At 34.8% G+C, this 19,439-nt stretch overlaps 1 long non-coding RNA gene across 10 annotated transcripts; it reads right to left on the bottom strand.

The window, feature by feature from the left end:
• Positions 1-14,095: 14,095 nt before the first annotated feature.
• LOC113325378 lies at positions 14,096-18,063 on the bottom strand. 10 transcript variants are annotated; one of them, XR_003348019.1, is made up of 7 exons: positions 17,658-18,063; positions 17,353-17,496; positions 17,067-17,202; positions 15,357-15,942; positions 15,036-15,096; positions 14,857-14,913; positions 14,267-14,661 (listed from the first exon to the last, which is right to left on the bottom strand). It is a non-coding gene; the product is annotated as an uncharacterized LOC113325378 (long non-coding RNA). The 10 variants fall into 10 exon arrangements; XR_003348020.1 differs by having other exon boundaries at positions 14,268-14,661; positions 14,857-15,096; positions 15,357-15,465; positions 15,767-15,942; positions 17,658-18,062; XR_003348021.1 differs by having other exon boundaries at positions 14,272-14,661; positions 15,767-15,942; positions 17,658-18,056.
• Between the last annotated feature and the right edge of the window lie 1,376 nt (positions 18,064-19,439).

Raw genomic sequence — 19,439 nt, 5'->3', positions numbered from 1 at the left:
ATGAATATTTTTCTAAATTTCACCTCGTTTTCTTTATAATATGTATTTTTTTACCATTTTCATCTTAGGATGGTCTTGATCCTGTTTTACTGAAGACTTTTTGAAATGAGTGATATGCTCTCTTACTTAAAAGCATAATGGGAAGGGGGGGTTGTGCATCTAGTACTTTAGAAAACACTTATTGAGAGATATGCCGTCACTTTGCATTTTGTCAATCTTTTTACCATTTTCGTTCACTCAAATAAAATGATATTTGTATGAGCTCTTTCAAAACAATCGTCATGTCACAACAAAGTTGCTTTATGTTTATGCCCAAAGCCTGTATGAGTCAGTTCCCAACATTTCATCGTCGGAGTCAATTTGGATTCAATAATCCAAATATTATAGTAAATTACAATTCACTAGACTGACTCATTAGTTTCTCTAAAATATATTTCCTTCCAAATATATTAGAGACTATAAAAGATGCAATCAATTACATTCTCATTATTGTGATGTTCCACATGATATCCATTTGCACGGGTTACTTGGGAATTTAACAAGGTGTGATTATCTCTCGGTACATCTAGAGATTTTGCGACGTCTTTGTTCTATCTTGAAAACAAATTTTGAGCAGTACCGCGCTCGATGATCCAATCCTCGTAGTTACATTATAAGGAAATATTTCAACAACTAGTTTAAATTCCTTAAGTTGGTGGAAGAAAAACAATTATCAGGTAGACATTGGGGTCTTGAGAGTTTTAGTAAGTTGTGTGGCCTTATTAAGTAACAAAAGTGGGATTCAACTCAAGTACTTTAGAGTGAATATATATTACGTTTCACACAATATATATCAAGTACTTTAGAGAATTTATGTCTCGTGTTTTCATTTTATAAGTACAGACATTGGATCTAGTTCAACTGAATAAGATAGTCAATTGGCCAGGAAAAGTTCTTGTTGCCATTAAAATTGATGTGAAAATTGGTTGCTACTATGTTCCACACATTACATTGTATATACCAACACCTATAACCATCTGCATTTCCAACTCTTTCATTTATGATGGAAACTAGAATTACATTTCAGCGCGAGCTCTTCCCTGCTAAAGAACGATTTTTTTTCGGGTTTACATCAACGGAATTATCGTCAAGCTAATGTTGAAATTGCTGGAATCAGATTAACTAAGTTGGATCTAATTTCTCCTATTTTTTTATCCTTTACCAGTTTTTTTTTTTTTTTTGGCATATCCAATGTTAAGTTCGTGCTGATAACGTGTTGTAGTGGATGGGAAAGATAAAGAGGCACAGAGAGAAGGAGATTCCATTCATTAGAGTTAGTATGTGTTACATAGATATACTCCTTTATATACAATAGGAATAAGGCCTTGGCTACTATATTGGGACGCACATCCATGGGCTAAAGCCCTACAACAAGTAAAACTTTTTTAATATAATACTCGATAATATATTCTCACTAAATTAATAGAATCTTCTGATCCCAACTCGGGCCCTTAGTATTAAAATAATAAACTCGATAATATTATAATATAATACATTCCAAAATTTTCCCTTAAACATTAATAGATCCCAAACATTATATAAAAATAATAATTCTATTATTACAAACAATTTTCATAAATGTCAAATTTATATGTAAATTATATATTAAATACTATTTATATCAAGTTAGGGTTTTTGAATACATTGGATGTAGCATAAAAATATGAACTACGGTTTCATCAAATTAGTCAATGGTTGCACATCCTAAATACTTTATGTCAAACCGCAATGGTTCAAATTCAAAAAAATAAGAACTATAAATTCTTCAAATTAATATATTTCAAAAAGACAAATATATCATTAACGTATTTCTTGGTTCAAAAAGGAAAATATATTATTAACATATTCTATAAAATAATAAAATATTAAATTATTGATTATATAATATCTCTTTAAATAATAGGAATAGGGTGGTCCCAAACCTATTATTTTATAGATGTTTTACTGTATTTTTATTTTACAAAACATGTTGAAGAAAGAATAAGAAGATTTAATGAGAGAATATTTTTTCCGTTTGAGTTATGTCCAGAATAGGAGGATATTAATACTAAAAAGATGTAGGACCACGCTGGGTATTAAAGTGAAGATAGTCACATAAATATGGACGAAATCATATAAATATGGAAAGTTTTGGCAGAAATCAATTTCATCGATGAGGTTATGTTATCGACCAATATATGGGATGAAGATGGAGGTATTGCAAAAGAAGAATTTTTATAGAGGAGTAGTCGCCCAATTAAAAGAGGACATAATTTTTGACCGAGAGTTGGAAGCCACGGTTGTAGACTTCTAGTTTTCCTATAAGATCCAAATATGGAAGAGAATAAAGGAGCTTAAATGCTCTGGAGATACGCAAGTATCCGTAGGATATTTTGGAGTTAGTGAAAAAGCGCAGGTCTAACAACCGCACCCAATATTTCGCTCAACAATCTTTATGGACTAACTCCAATATAATTCTAAGAGCACCAACTAATAAAGCGAGCTCAATCAAGAAATATAGAGTTCATATCTTTGTTTCTTAATGTAATCAGCAAATCAAACAGATAGAAATCCGTGAGCCTGATTAATATAAGAAACAACTTGGACGGTATCAAAAACCAATATCCAAGTATCAATCAATTTAATCAACAACCAAAGGTTTTATTCACAATTGATTGAACTTACGCACAACATGTGATATTTCAATTATATAAACAAATATAATGCGGAAATGAAATAACACAGACACCAGAAATTTTGTTAACGAGGAAACCGCAAATGCAGAAAAACCCCGGTACCTAGTCCAGATTTGAACACCAAATTGTATTAAGCCGCTACAAACACTAGCCTACTACCAAGCTAACTTCGCTCTGGAATGTAGTTGAGCCCTAATCAATCTCACACTGATCAAGGTACAATTGCATTCCTTATGCCTCTTAAACCACGCCGAATTCTGCGTACTTGATTCCCTTAGCTGAACTCACCCACAACTAAGAGTTGCTACGACCCAAAGTCGAAGACTTGATAAACAAATATGTCTCACACAGAAAAAGTCTATTGAATATATAAATCCGTCTCCCACAGATATACCTATGAGTTTTGTTCCGTCTTTTGATAAATCAAGGTGAACAAGGACCAATTGATAAACCGCACTTATGTTCCCGTAGAACATCCTAGTACTATCAATCACCTCACAATAATCTTAATCGATTAACGAAACAAGATATTGTGGAATCACAAACGATGAGACGAAGATGTTTGTGACTACTTTTCAATCTTGCCTATCGGAGAATAAATATCGAGCAAATCTTAAAGAACATAGTACTCATCACGACAGAAAACCGCAAGATCAGAACACGCAACTACGGAGAAAATACTTGGGTCTGGCTTCACAATCCCAATGAAGTCTTCAAGTCGTTAACCTACAGGGTTTCGTGAAAAACCTAAGGTTAAAGGAGAATCGACTCTAGTCGCAATTAGTATCACACATGAGGTGTGTGAATTAGGTTTCCCAGTTGCTAGAGTTCTCCTTTATATAGTCTTCAAATCAGGTTTTGCAATCAATTTTACCTTGGTAACAAAGCATTCAATATTCACCGTTAGATGAAAACCTGATTAGATTCAAGCTAATATCTTTCAACCGTTAGATCGAACTTATATTTTTATACACAAATGAAATGTACCATCATTTAGATAAAGGTAACAGTACCTAAACGTGTACACTTAGTTGGTTCAACAATAGTTAACCAATGGTTAGCCATAGGAGTACTTTCATATCAAACTTATTCATCTTTATCATAACTAGTTCAAATGACTCAAATGAAACTAGTTAGAGAGTTGTTCAATTGTTTATATTCTCATCGAAGTATACAAGACACAATTGAAGCGAAATCATTTCATGAACATTATAGCCACGGTTTGCAAAAGATTGCATTCCTTATTATATAAATGTATTAGTTCATGGACAAACCGATTTTAGAACATAACCTACTTAAGTATGCAAACGGGTACGCATACCTAATTAGCGGGACTGAGTTTGGTTACACCAGTACGCGTACGGGTACGCATACCATTTTACTCTTCCAAACTCCAGCAGAAATTCACGGAACTTGAACTTACGCCAGTACACGTACGGGTACGCGTACTTAGCTCCCGGACTGCCAACAACCAACCAGTACGCCTATGGGTACGCATACCATGGTTCCCGATTTTGGACTTTACACAAATGTGAATACACACTAGGTTTATATCAAATAATGGTTACATGTTCTAAACCCTCATTTCAACCATTGAAACATTCTTGGAAGATGACAATAGCTGTCTCACACAAACTATTAACTTCAAAGCAATTTTCAAGTGATCGAATGATCAATATGAAACATTCCGAGTCTACATCAAATGACTGTCTCACACAAATCATATAAGATGTTACAAGGCGATTTTGACATGATCATCTTTTGACTTTCGTCAAGAATAAAAGATGAACTTGGTTAAAGAGAAAGCTTACCAACACATATTTCGAGAAATAGACAAGCGAAATAAACTCGGCTCGAAATGCCAAATGTGTATAATTGAAGTCTATATAGCAATACGACTTTTTTGTATCAAATCTATGATACAAAACAAAGCTTGGATAAGTTTTCCTATGTAAGTGGTGGTCCAGATTTTTCTAGAAAGGATATAAATCTATGGTCATGGTTTGTTCAACTTAAATATTAATTAGTATAAGTGTTTTATTAATTGGTGTCTCATTAATTTCTCATGATAAATGATTTATTAATTTTACATCATAAATGTCCCATAATTAATATTAATACATATCTCCATCAATAAATAATTTTAACAAAAATTATTTCAATAGATATTAGTGGTGGTAGTAGAAGAGAAAGTAGGTGGTGGAAGCCGTGGAAGGTGTTACTAAGTGGTGGAGGCGTTAACATTAGTTTTGTTGGAATAAATAGTGGCGCTGGATATTTTTAATGGTGGTGGTATTGGTTTTTTCTTTTTGAATTAAAAATAATTAAAAAATATATATTACATGACGGGTAACATTGTATTGTGAAAAATATAATTGGTAGTTTTTGACACGATCAATAAAGGCAGGTAACAAATATTTTTGGGATGATACCAAATCATAGAAGACAAAATGGATGTTTTTGGTACCACTGCTATCTTTGGTAACCGTTCGTACGCATGATTATTAGTATTAACAAAAAACATATAGTTGAAAAAATTAATTGACGACCTAAGTTTGCTAAACATAAACTTTATACATGACGTCTGGGGTTAAAAGTTATAAGTGTGCCCAATATTCTACGAGGGATGGGCAATGGTGGTGGTGGAGAAAGAAGTGATATCCGGTGGTTTTGTGGTGCTGGTGGGTATTGATGAGTAGTAATTGACTATGTTAATTATGTGCCGCTACAAAAGGTTAAAATACATGAAGATTAAGAAGGAAAAAAAAGTTTGGATGTCACGTTATATAATAAATACCAAAAACTACAAATTTAGTATCATGGTTTCTCCCTCCCATAGATAAATATAAGGTTGTATTGAGATCCCGTAAGCAGAGCGCGATTTGGTCTTGGATTTCTGAATGATAATGAATATAATGAAACGCTCCCTCTCGGTTTCTCCAATGAAATCTGAAACCTTCTAAATAAAAATAATCAATCGAATAATACTTAGATGGAGCGCATCACCACCAGTGTATTATAGGACCACCAACACAGAATAACAGAGATGAGTTCTGGAGAAACATATCTCTCACAATTGCTGACATTGTCGTACCATGGTGTATTATCGGATACCTCAATGTGTTGATGCATCAGTATGAAAAGCATAATGGTTCTGTACACACAGATATAAGCTGCAATGAGTTTCGAAAGTTTGTCAGGGAAAGAGATGTAATGGATTTGGGTTATGCTGGACCAGCCTTCACTTGGTCCAACAATGCAACACAAACTGCACCTATATTCGAGAGACTGGATAGAGCCCTATGCAACACAGAATGGAGGATACTTTTTTCAGATGTTGCTGTGCTTCATCTCCCAAGGTTAGAAAGCGCCCATTTACCCATCTTTCTCAACATAATGAGAAGACCTCCGAAAAGGAAACCAAACTATAAATTCGAGTTCTACTGGACTGACCATCCCCAATTCAACGAGATTATGAAGACTAATTGGGAGAATTCTACGGGTGATATGACAGTACATCTTCAACAACTCGGAGAAGGGTTGCAGAAATGGAGCAGAAACACTTTTGGAGATGCTAGGAGAGAGATTGATGAAGAGAAACAAAAATTGGTCGATCTCCAAGCAACGACACACTTAAGCGACATCAGAGAGGAAGAGAAGGCAATCTGTCAGAGAATTTCCACTCTAAAGAAGAGAGATAGGATGTTTTGGCAACAAAGGAATAAATCTCAATGGGTTCCTAATTCAGACAAAAATACTCAGGTATTCCATGTTTCCGTAGTTCATAGAAGAAGTAGGAACAAAAAAATTTGCCATTAAAACTAGCAATGATGAATGGCTCTCCGAGCATGATAAAATTAAAGATCATCTTATATCTCACTTTCATAGCATGTTCTCTAAATATACTAATGTTTGTCCTTCTAGTTTTTCTGTTGATAATCCCAACAGAATATCTACTGCTGACAACATCTCCTTTTGTGCAATTCCATCTGCGGAGGAGATTTTCAAAGTTATCAAGAACATGGGATCTCTAAAATCACCTGGGCCAGACGGATATCCAGTCTTGTTCTACAAAAAATGCTGGCAGGTTATTGGGTCGGAAACTGTCACTCTAATACAAGATTGCTTTAGGTATGTTGCTTTACCAGCTGGCCTCAATCACACGTACCTAGCTCTCATTCCAAAGAAAATGAATTCTTCCACTGTTGCAGACTATCATCCCACATCCCTTTGAAATATCCTCTACAAAGTGGTCACAAAAATAATAACCAGAAGACTCAGATCTTTCTTGGAGAATTTCATTGAAAAGACCCAATCAACTTTTGTACCAGGACGTCAAATCTTGGACAACATTGTTGTCGCAAAGGAGTTGTTCCATTCCATGCACACCTTTATTTCCACTCAAGGCATCTTTGCACTAAAGCTGGATATGAGTAAAGCATATGACCGGGTTGATTGGCATTTCCTTAGTCAAGCTCTACAAAATTTTGGTATCAAAGATAGAACCCATAGTCTGACCATGAACTGTGTATCTACCACAACCTTCTCCATACTTATAAAAGGGAAATCCGGAGGATTTTTCAATGGAGAAAGAAGCATTCGTCAAGGTTGTCCTCTGTCGCCATATCTATTTATCATATGCTCACAAACTCTATCGAGCATTATCAACAGAATGGAGAGGGACGGGCTATACAGTGGCTATAAGTTAAATAGGTACGCTCCGAGTGTTAGCCATATTATGTTCGCTGATGATGTAATGTTGTTTGGAAAAGTAGATAACACCACCATCTCTTTGGTCTCTTCAATACTTCAAGAATACTACAGTGTCTCGGGACAGTTAGTCAACTATAACAAGTCATCTATCCATTTTAGCAAAAAGGTTGATGATGACAGATGTGAAGAAATCATTGCAGAGTTGGGAGTTTGTAGAATAACAAAGGATGAAAAATATTTATGAGTGAAGATAACAAGGAAGCAGAACCACAAATTTTAATTTCCTTGAAGAGAAGTTTGAGCAAAAACTTACTGGATGGAGGAGATACTCCCTATCACATGCTGGGAGAGTAGTGTTGATTCAACAAGTCCTTTCTTTAATTCCATTGTATTACATGTCGTGTGCAATAATTCCCAAAACTGTCTTGAATAAACTCAGAAAAATCATGAGAGATTTCTGGTGGGGGCATATGAAAGATAGAAGAAAAATGCATTTTCTAAGATGGGAGTAGTTTAACATTCCAAAAGAGAAAGGAGGGTTGGGTATAAGATCCTTATCGGACTTAAATGAAGCACTAGTGGCTAAGTTGGATTGGAGATTCTTAAATGACACTACATCACTTTGGAGATGCATCCTAAGAGCGAAATATCTCAGGAACATGTCTTTTTGGTCCATCAGTAAGCCACAAAAGTGCTCCACAACATGGGCTGCAATTTTGGAAAGCAGATTTCTACTCAAAAGAGGTTGTCTGTGGTTGAATGGTAACGGAGAAAGTATAAAGGTCAGGGAAGAACCGTGGATTCCCTCCATTCAGGATCACACCATTCATGTGGTCGCTGAGAACTCTGAATATTTTTCTACAGTTCAACATCTTATAAATCCGGAAACAAACGAATGAGATTCAAACATTCTAGAAAACGTTTTCGATCAGTTCACTGCAACACAGATCAAGAAGATACACATCAACAAGGAAGCTAAAGACAAATTAATCTGGAAACTAACACCACATGGGAACTTCACCCCTCAATCTTTTCAAAAAATTCTCATGGAACGAGCTGGTAAATCCTCGGGTGCTGGACAAAATAGTTTTCCTTGGAAGAAGTTTTGGGTTACTGGCAGCATCGCTCCAAAAATTAAAATGTTTGTGTGGAGATCAATACATAGAGGTCTTGGGGTTCTGCAGAGGATCGGAAAGTTTGTGGAAGGTGTTGATCCGATATGCAAACATTGTTATAGTCATGCAGACGATACAGATCACCTTATTATTCACTGCAATCCGGATCAAATGGTATGGTTCGCCTCACCCATGGGATTACGGCTACAAGATAACCACGGCATTACGTTCCCTCAATTAGTGGAGCAATGGCTCACAGGTCAGGACAGTGAATACACTTCGCAATGGGAGAAACGATTTGCTGAGCACTATGGAAAGCAAGGAATAACTTGGTGTTTGAAAACAAACAGTTGCAAGTTCAGGAGATTTTAAAGATTGCTGGGTACTGGTTCAATTTTATATTTTGCGGTTGCAGAAACTATGGAAACTGAAGGCACTTCTCAGCCTCATGTAACCGGCAATAACCATACTCACACATGGATACCTCCACCAACAGACACCTTCAAAATCAATGTTTATGCGGCCGCTAAAAATGGGCACTATGCTTCTGCAGCTATCGTTAGGAATCATGAAGGTAAATGTTATGGTGCTAGTACAAGATTGGGTTCATCTGACGCGCCAGTAGAGGTCGAAGCTGGTGGTTTCTCCCTGGATGTTGATCTAGCTGTTTGGCTTGGTCCGGAATCAGTCATCATTGAAGGTGACTGTCAAGTCGTGGTTAATATCCTCAATGGCGAAACCCGCAACCCCCCTGGAGAATATGGAGATTTCTTGACAGTATCAAGGTGCAAAGCAGATTGGTTAACGGAGTTTCTTTCAAATTCGTTCCCAAGAGTGCCAATAATACGGCTCATACTCTTGCTGCTCATGCTTTATCAAATAGAGTCCAAGCGAATTGGACTGCAGATCAAATTCCTGGAAATGTGATTTCCAATCTAGGAATCCAGACCATATGATTGATGGTCTTTTTCAGTTCTTTTACCAATAAAAAAATAAAAAAATAACTCTCACATTTGCAAAAAATAAATCAATAGTTTTTATCTATAGTAGGGAAAATATTATGGGTTTTTGGTTCACTCCTTAGAGCCTTAGTTATCAATAATTTCGGAACCAATGTAGTCATAAACATCATGGAATTGGATTGCCAGTTTAGGTATATGTACTGTTAGATGAAATATTCTTTTTGAAATTTAATATTATGGTGTGATGGAACAATAAATGGGGAAAATATATATTTACTTTTGATTTTTTTTTTCAATTAACATAAAACGTGTTTTTAGGTCAATTTCTGATAAATTACATAGCAGGCAAGCGAGCAACAAGCTGCGCCGCAAGCCCTTTTTACTTTATTTTTTTATTTTTTTTCATGTTGGCACAAAATTATTACTCCGTCCAACAAATAAATTGAAATAACATTCTTAAGTAAAAAATAAAAAGATCAGGTAACCCATTATTTTTCTTCCCAAAACCTATTTGCATATCAAAATAAATTACTCACGAAAAAAATGAAGCAAGAGGAATGTGAACAATATAGTATTAGAGACAAAACATCTTGTGCCGTTACGGCATGGGTTAAGACCTAGTCAAGAATATAAAGCACAGTTTGGATAACTTTGCCTATATAAGTGGCGGTTCAGATTTGTCCTCACAAGAGATAAATCTAGGGATGTAGTCGTTTGTCATAAGTGATGGTTGTGATTGAGATTAGAAATGCATCTAACGGATAAAATTTATCATGTTATTAAGGTTCCATGATTCTTCATAATAAATAGTCTATTAATTAGCCATGATAATATTTTGTTAAATGTCAAATTAAATATTAAATTATTATATTAATGATGATAATAAATATATTTTTATTAGCTAATACTTAGAATTAGTTTGGTATTGCTGTGAGCTTTAAAAAAGTGCTTTTCCAATGTACGTTACTGTGCCGAGCTATGTAAAAAAATCAATTGAATGGTTGCTGATGTACGTTACTGTGCCGAGCTTTGTAAAAAAAAAGAATGGTTGCAAATTATAAATTAAAGCTAAAAATATTTTAAAAAACAGACATATCTCTGAAAATATCAGGTTCAACTATAGTTAATGAGAAAATGACAAAGGCAGACATATCTCTGAAATTTTTTTATTTTATTTTATTGTGCATAAAATAAGTAAATTTTCTACTACATACAATTAGTATTATTATTAAAAAGTAATATTAAATTTACTAATTAGTATTATTACTAAAAAGTATTATTTTTCTTAACCACTTTTTAAAAATCAAAAATTTCTTAATATTTATTGTTGATAAATAAAAGTATATTTCAATTATACGGTATAACATAAAATTTTGTGTGAATATAAAAAACATTTATCTTTAAAGAATAAAAATTGGTGATCATCTATGCATTCAAGGATAATTTTTGTCGGTTATAAAAAAAGATGGGATAAAATTGGAAAAGTATGAAATTAGGGTGAATTATAGTATTTTTTTTTTTGAAGCTTTTAAAAGCTCCTTCTCCCCCACTTTTAAAATTGATATATTTTGGAAGTGTTTTGCATAAAAAACACTTTGTGAAATCTTTACCAAACACTAAGATGAAAATATATTGTTATAAATATGTTTTCAAAGTACTTTTATTTAAATGAGAAAAGGCAGCACCAAACTTAGTTAAATTGGCTAACAATTATATAAGTGGGCCATAGTGACGGTGAAAAGTATTGGTGCCCAGTGAGTAATATCACATCATCTCACGTATTTCTTGATAAGTGGTCTAACGTTATGCTAATTCAATGATGATAAATCACAGAGTTTATTGTTTGTAGAGCTTATTATTATTATGTAAAGTACTTAATGATTTGACTTACTAACTAATCATGGTTTTATTATTTTTATGCAACGAATAAACTCACATTTGGAAGCATAATGTCGTAGAATGTAATGGCCTGACCCTATACCGATAATGTCCTCATTTAGACACTGCGTTCGTATGACAGTATTTGGTTTTCAATGGTCACCGCTACGGTCATCTAGCAGCAGCTTCTTAGGAGGTCACCCATCCCCAAGATTACTCAATACCGACCATGCTTAACTATAGAGATTTTTCGCCAACTATGAGGCCAATTATGCTGAAAAGGTCTCGGTGTTAGGAAAGGATAGACCATTACCTATATTCCAACTTAATTTGGATCCGTCCTCGGCTACGGAATATGTTCAATTCTAGACTCTGGCATTTTTTTCTCACTCATGAGACCCTTTCCCGACATAATCCATCAAGCATACTCTTTTACCCTCGACAGGTAACCCGTGATCATTTTAATACAATTTGTAAGGACCTGATCCTCCGGAAATACTGTCCCCACTTAGCCACTGCGGTTATCCGATAATATGGGATTTTCAACTGAAACTGATGCGGTCATCCATCAATTTTCTGGGAGGTAGCCGATCTCTGGATTACTCTCGCCCGAGAATGCATAAATTCAGTGATTTTTACCAACTCTGGATCCTACTATGTTGAAAAGGACACAATGTTACGAAAAGACAAGTCACTACCTATATTCCTTTCAGTGAACTCTTCCCGCCGAATTGAATTACGTACATAATATATGGGAACTTTGAAAAACTAGAATTACATCGTGTGTGAGTAAAATGGTTGCCATCGGAAATGACCTATCATTTTAAAATATAACAGCTTAAGTGAATGAATTATATTTTAATTATGTCATTAAAATTGGAAGAACATACAATAAGTTTGGGCATGTACATACGTAGCACCGAGGCTTTTTAGTTAAAAAACCAAGACCTCTTATCCCAAGGTAGTCAAGTGGTGTTCGGGGTTATGTGGTCGGGCCCTAAGTAGTGTCTGATGTTCCATGAAGATCCTAACAATTGGTATCAGAGCCATGGTTGGGGCTACTGTCCGAACGTAGAAGTGGTTGTGGATGTCACCCGGTTTAGGGCACCAGTGGAATCAGACTCAAGGTGAAGAAGGAAAGGACCGAAGTTGAACTGGCGCTCAAGGTGGAGTTAGTGTCTCACCCATTAACTCAGGTGGAGCAAGGTTCTAGATTAGAAAGAAAATTCTCAAGGTTGAACTGGCGCTCAAGGTGGAGTTAGTGTCTCACACATTAACTCTCAAGTAGCAGGGTTCTATGTGGGCAAGGAAATTCTCAAGGTGGAGTTAGTGCTTGACTTCTCATTAACTCAAGGTGGAGTAGGATTCTAGGGCGCATGGTGACAATAATCATAATCGATGGGTAGCATATACAGATGGTAATCACATGGTGAAGTCTGATTGGACTGGTAAAGTGGTTTTATCTCGCCAAGGTGGAGGTTGTTGGATTATATGACGCAATCAACCACATAAGTGTATCTAGGGATAGTCCCACATAGAAGAAAGAGGAGTATATGTGGAGTTTAATAAGCTTGGGCATCTCCTTACGTAGCACTGAGGCCTTTTAGATTAAAAATGCACACCTCTTATCCCAAGGTGGTCAAGTAGGGACATCCTCGGTGCTATATTATCGGGACAAGGTTCCTATTGTCCATGAAGATCCTAACATCGTTCACTACAATAAGAAAGATGTAGAAAGGTAATACCGTTTAAAAAGATCGATAAGATATCTTATGGACAAAATATGTAAATATTAATTTCGATATAATTTCATTGTTGGCTTGAGGATACAATTCGAAAAAGCAGAGACATAGTATGAGAGGATGTCAAGGCGGAAAATGCTAGAAAGGATTTGTGAAGTGAAGAATAAAAATATCTATCGAGTTTTCCTTTACTTTTACAATGATTAGAAGGGTAAACTTGATATTAATACATATTATATTTAATATTATGTCGGAAAATGCATAACTAAACAAAAATTATGCCTGTGTCTTTACGGCACGGGTTAAGCCCTAGTAGGAGATAAAGTAGATATACTTTTGAGTGATAGATGAGTTCAAGTCTCCACATACCTTTTGTTTATGAAGTTCCACAAGTTCCCTTGAGTAGTTCTTCGTCGTCATTCGATGAACGCCGTGAAGTCTAAAGCTAAACTACCCTTACTATCCTAATACGAGACTTAGCTATAAGTAGACTAGAAATCAAGACTTATAGTTTTGGCAACTAAACTTGACAAACAAGTTTGAGATAGCAACGCTTGCGAGTTCGACCGAGCAGTGCTCTAACAATCCCCCCCCCCCCTCTTGCCAATTTTAGTGACAAAACTATTAATACATATGGATTATAAAATAAATAAACTTTGTAGCTTCTCATCCAAATGCTTGATCTCCTTGGTTCTTCAACATCACTCGAAATCTTCGTCACTTCCAAGTACTCCAATGATTCTAAATGTGTTTAACTCAGCATCATAATTGTTGAAGATCCGTAGCTATAACAATGAGAAAACAATAACTCTCAATCATTGTTATATAGTGTCATAGTATTATTACACAGCATCAAAGTTCAATTGTATCACAACTTTGATGACAATACTATGATAATATGTATCACTCCCCCTTAGTCAATACTTCATCTCACGTGATAACCACTCCCCCTTACATAATAATTCGTAAACCATATGTACTAGTGTCTTGCCCGTGCGTTGCACGGGGTTAATTTTTATATTTCTCTGGGGTTAATTTTTCTGTTTATCCCAAAAGATGATGGAACCCCAACCTTGGAGTTTGATGTTACATGTGAGATGTGTATACCAGGAGAAACACTACCCATCAGATAAATCTGCGTATCAATCAATAGACCACAAAGTCACGTATATTTACATCGTCTAAAAAAAAACTAAAAATCATCGAATAGAAGAAAAAAAAAAAAAAAAAAAAAAAAAAAAATTATTCCAAGGTGAGAAGGCATTACGGATCTGGAAAAAAATAGTAATCTTGTTCAACCACCAAGTGTTTAAGCAGTGATGATATCTTCTTCTCCAGAGCCCATATCCAATTAGTTAACTTGGATAGATATCTGAGTACTTCGGTTCTTCATCAAACCCTGGCCTAACACTACAAACTTGGAAGTAATTAAGAATTTCTTTTTCCTATGTTATTCTAATGCAGCCCCCAAAGATATTCACCATGTTACCATAGGATCATTTAGTGTTAGAAGTGGCACCTTTGCAAATATTTCCACCTGTGGAAAACAACAGTCGTTCAGTTCCATCTCCTAGTCAGGCAACAATAATACATCCATGGAAATACATGCAGTCATAGAGACATCACACAACCACGGAAAAGAACACTAACCGCGTCCAACTCTCCCATACAAAAATGATATGTTAAAGCATGACAAAAAATAAAAATAATAATAATAACTTTCAATATATACCTTTTGGATGAAGTTTATCTATCGTCGAAAAACTATATCTCAAATATCTCTTTATACCTGTTATTAAAACAGGAATTCCCAAATATAGTGTGGTTGGCAACTCTGAAAATTCATCTAGCAACAGTGACAAAGGAAAATGAGACCAACTTACAGAAATAACGTCGATATTCATACAATACCTGGGATTATCGTGAGTACATTAGCAGTGTTCCATAGGGCATGATGAAATTCATTTCATATCTGCGAAATGTGATGCCAAACAAATGTTTTAACAATCAACTTAATCATAATTCACACTTCAACCTCGATCATAAGCAACACCAATACTTGGAATTTTCATATTCTCGATCTTCATTGAAGTTCTTAAGAAAAATTAGTGTCATAAGTGACAGTAACATGCAGTTTATGGAGCCCGTATGACGTTTGGGCATACACTACTGCAGAATGAGTGACGTTACTTAATTGGAACACATTGGTACCCATGCAATGCCAGACTTTACCTCTTATGACTTATATATTACCATCTCATCATTCCCCCTTCGAACAACATCAAATGAAAATACATTTAGCATTGGTGGCGTGGAGTGATCTATCCACATGGAAATACATCTGATGTAACGCAATTCAAGAGAATATTTAAAAATCAGCAAAATAACTGGGACATTCAAAAAAATTGCATCTTCCTGAACAAATTTATTTTAAAAGTCAAAAGAAACCTCCACGAATGAGTAACCTAAAAACTAATAGTGATTGAGTGAGTCTACCATGTATACCAGAGTTCATGTTTTTCAATTCAGTGGTCCACCATGCATACATAAGTTTACGTTTCTTGTAGATGTCTATGAGCAATATCAGTTCAATAGAAAAATAAGCATTCATGTTCTGAAAAATTATATTTTCAAACATTCACCTTCAAACTTGAGCATCCGTAATAGAATCCGGTCACTATAAAAACATGGAGAGAAGTATTATAGGGCAAAATACGGTTCTGACGTGGTGCTTCTGGAAAAAGTTGAAACCTTTACACGGCATATTCTATTGGCCTCCATGCTCTTATTTTCCCTTCCAAATCTCACTGAAGGCAACCTATAAGATAAAACGAAAACGTGAGTAGATAAATTATATAATGACAAAGCATAAACAACAACAATCAATAGTGACCAGTTGAGATTTGAGAACAAAACATTAACAAACGCCGCTGAAAAATGAACATTTCAACTTAATCACATTAACAAAACCCCCGATCTATTTTATGGTGGTGAGTCACAGTTAAAACTCAACGAATACAAAGGCATTCTCCCAACTAAATTTAAAGACTACAAAATTAAGGCTTTTGTGCACTGATTAACACTAACTGTAGAATTTTACGGAATAATATCTCGGAGTTATATGCATTTATACCTGCAAACAGAGTGGATGATTCAAATTAGATCGATTTATTTATACAGCAGAAAGAAAAAGACCTTCTTTGGTCTAGGGTTTATAATTATATTTGTAAAAAGGAGCAGATACTTTTTATCAATGACGTCGACTTCACAACTGGTATAACAGAAAAATGAAGAGAATTAATCTTGTTTAACGCCTATATCACAATACCAATTAGATCTTATTTACTCATTGTTCATAATAGAATCACGGCAGGGGTTGAGTAGGTTTTATAAGTGTGGGTATTGATCACTTTCCCCGTTTCGTGTGTGGCATAGATTTTGACTTTTCTTTTACGGTTTAAGTATCAAATTTTGATAGTTAAGTCGGATTACTAAGATGCAATGGTTTGATTTCATTGTGCTCCTCTACTAAAAAAATCAAGGAAATACCAAAAGTTCTAGAACCAATAGATACACAAATCTTAACCAGTTCTTATAATGACAAATGTGTATGAGTTCTCTTTTTTGATACAAATGCTACGATTATTAGCCTGAAATTTTAGCTAACTCTGCAAATTCATCCTATCAAAGGTGCAAAAAAAAAAATACGTATTGAACTCATGATGTAGGTACATATAGCCATGACTGGTATAACTAAGGATGGAGGAGCTTTGCATATAAAAGCTCATTCCAGGTATCTTGTAATCCAGGCAAACACCAATCTGTACAGTCGGCGTAACTTACAGGGTTTGCTAATGGAATCCATTGCTTCTTGTAAATTGATGTATGTGCATCTTTTCTATACTCTGACAATTGGGCGATGTTTAGAAGTGTAATGGGTACCTTAGTTTTATTAAACACGTCTCTGATTACTCTCATTATGCTCTTACGCGATCAATTTCCCCAATAAGACGGATCTTTAATTGGAGTCGTTTGGTTATAACAGCTGCCATCTTTGTCACCTCCCCAATCCATACTCCTGCAATACGACATGTAATTTTGTTGTTAAGTGTTAGCAAATATGGTTCGTCTCAAGTACTAAACATGCATTAAATTCAATATCGTCTAAATTTCATCCATTTCAGAAACAAAATTAACCTCAAATGATAGTTCAACTTGACTACTATACCTGCCATGAGCAGGTGACATGCTTGTAAAGTTGATCTTTGTTTTCTTGAGATCCGTATTCTTCTCAACCCATTTCAACATACTCTTCATTGCCATTTCCATCTCAACTATTTCTTTCATCTCATCATTGAAAGACCCACGCGTACTAAAAAAAGAACAATGCCATCGTTAAAAAATTTGAGATGTACATTGTACATCAGGAAAAAGGTTCGTGTAGAATTGCTTATAGTATTTAAAATTTTGAGCCTGCTATCCACCATAGGTATGTATTGAACACCAAAATATCCGACTCTTTCCAATATTTACCATGTTTATTGATTGATTCTTTCAATTCTGTATTCCAATTGATTAATTCCTTCTTTCTTCAGTTAACTATTCTACTTTATCCCTGCAAAAAGAAAATCAGTCCACAATATTAGAATCAAACAATTACACTCCGTATAAGCATCGGGAAGCTCCTTTGTTCTACGCATGTTTCTGAAAAGAAAACAAAGAAAGCTAAAAAGAACACAAAGCATTTTTGGATGTTGTTGTAAAAACCAAAGAAGAAGAAGTATAGGGAGAAGAAAAGAGACATCAGACGTTTCTTTGTGTTTTAAAAACGAAGGAGAATAGGCAGAGGGAAATCGGTAGCAGAATGGGAGATTAGGGTTTTACTTTCAAGCTCACGAATCATGGTATCTGTTTGGTTTTGCAATTAGGCTTGGTATCTGGTTATTGGCCACATATACCGAAAAGATCTCAAAACTCTCAATTCCTATTAGTCGGGGGCCACGAGTTCTAGAATTCAAGTTTTTGGCCTAACTTTTAATGTGAGGCTAGCAATTTGTACTCAAATCATATATACAATTTGTAGTGTGAACTACACATTAATTCTCCCCCTCTTTGTCAATATAAATTGGCAAATGTACGAAAAGTAGTGGGATCCTAATGAAATTTCCATAGAGATACTTCATGACCAAAAGAGAACCACATATCAACTTTGTTTAGATGCAATCATATAGCCGAAGCTAAATGCATTCATCAAGGAGTTTATAAAGATACAAGATAAACCCTATAATATTCCACAGCCGCACTCCCTACAAAGATATGTCAATTAAGAACAAGTTCAAATAAGAACTCTCCCCCATAAAATGTCATCTTCAAAGGAACAACAAGAGCGACCTTACTTTCACAAGAAAAGAAGGACTTCTTTGGACAATAACGAATCACATGAAATATGAATTTGTATCCAAAATACTCAATTAAATTAACCACATGAGAACCCATGATTAATTTAATTGGAAATGCTCAACATAATAAAACTTACGGAGCCACACAGTATTTACATAAAGATGTGGATCAGGGAAGACCAATACTGCGGAATAAAACAAAGATTCGTTCTATCTTTTATCACTATTTGCATAAAGACATATAATAGACTTAATCTTTGTAAATAAAACTTCATCTTATCTTCCATAAATATTTGCATAATGACATAATAGGCTTAACTTTTGTTTGTCAAAAGTTCATTCAGTCTTTTATCAATATTTGCATAATGACATATGAAAGACTTAACTTTTGACCACGTGTGGGACAATCACAGTTCACGGACGCAAATACACATATCCCATAACAAGTTTCAATATATGAAACCATAAAGATTAATACTGCAAAATCATCTTCCAAATAAACTTTAGAATTTAAATAAATAAATCTAAAAACATTGCAAGATGAAAAACGTTGGAAATAACCATGTGTACTCACAATAATGGTTATTCCAAACCCTAGTTATCCTTCTTAAAACACAAAAACAAATTCTCATAAGAAGTTTCCTAGACAAATTAAAACATCAAGAGACAAGGATTTTACTCATCATATTCATCATCGGAAACTAGGTCACCGACTCGTATGTCAGTGTACGAACCTGAGGGGCCGAGACGGTATCGTAACTGCCGTCCTTCCCTGCAACAGTTTTATTTAAATTAACCCTTCTAAGGGTTTTAAAAATAATAATGTCCAATGTTTCAAAAATAAAGTCCAAAAATGTCCAAAAAAAATAAAATTACAACAATAAAATCCTAATTACAGTTTCTAAAAATAAAATAA

The sequence above is a fragment of the Papaver somniferum genome, chromosome 11 (assembly GCF_003573695.1).
Source record: "Papaver somniferum cultivar HN1 chromosome 11, ASM357369v1, whole genome shotgun sequence".
Taxonomy (NCBI): Eukaryota; Viridiplantae; Streptophyta; class Magnoliopsida; order Ranunculales; family Papaveraceae; genus Papaver; species Papaver somniferum.
The sequence above is the reverse complement of the archived record's forward strand: the minus strand, read 5'-3'. Positions and strand labels throughout refer to the sequence as shown.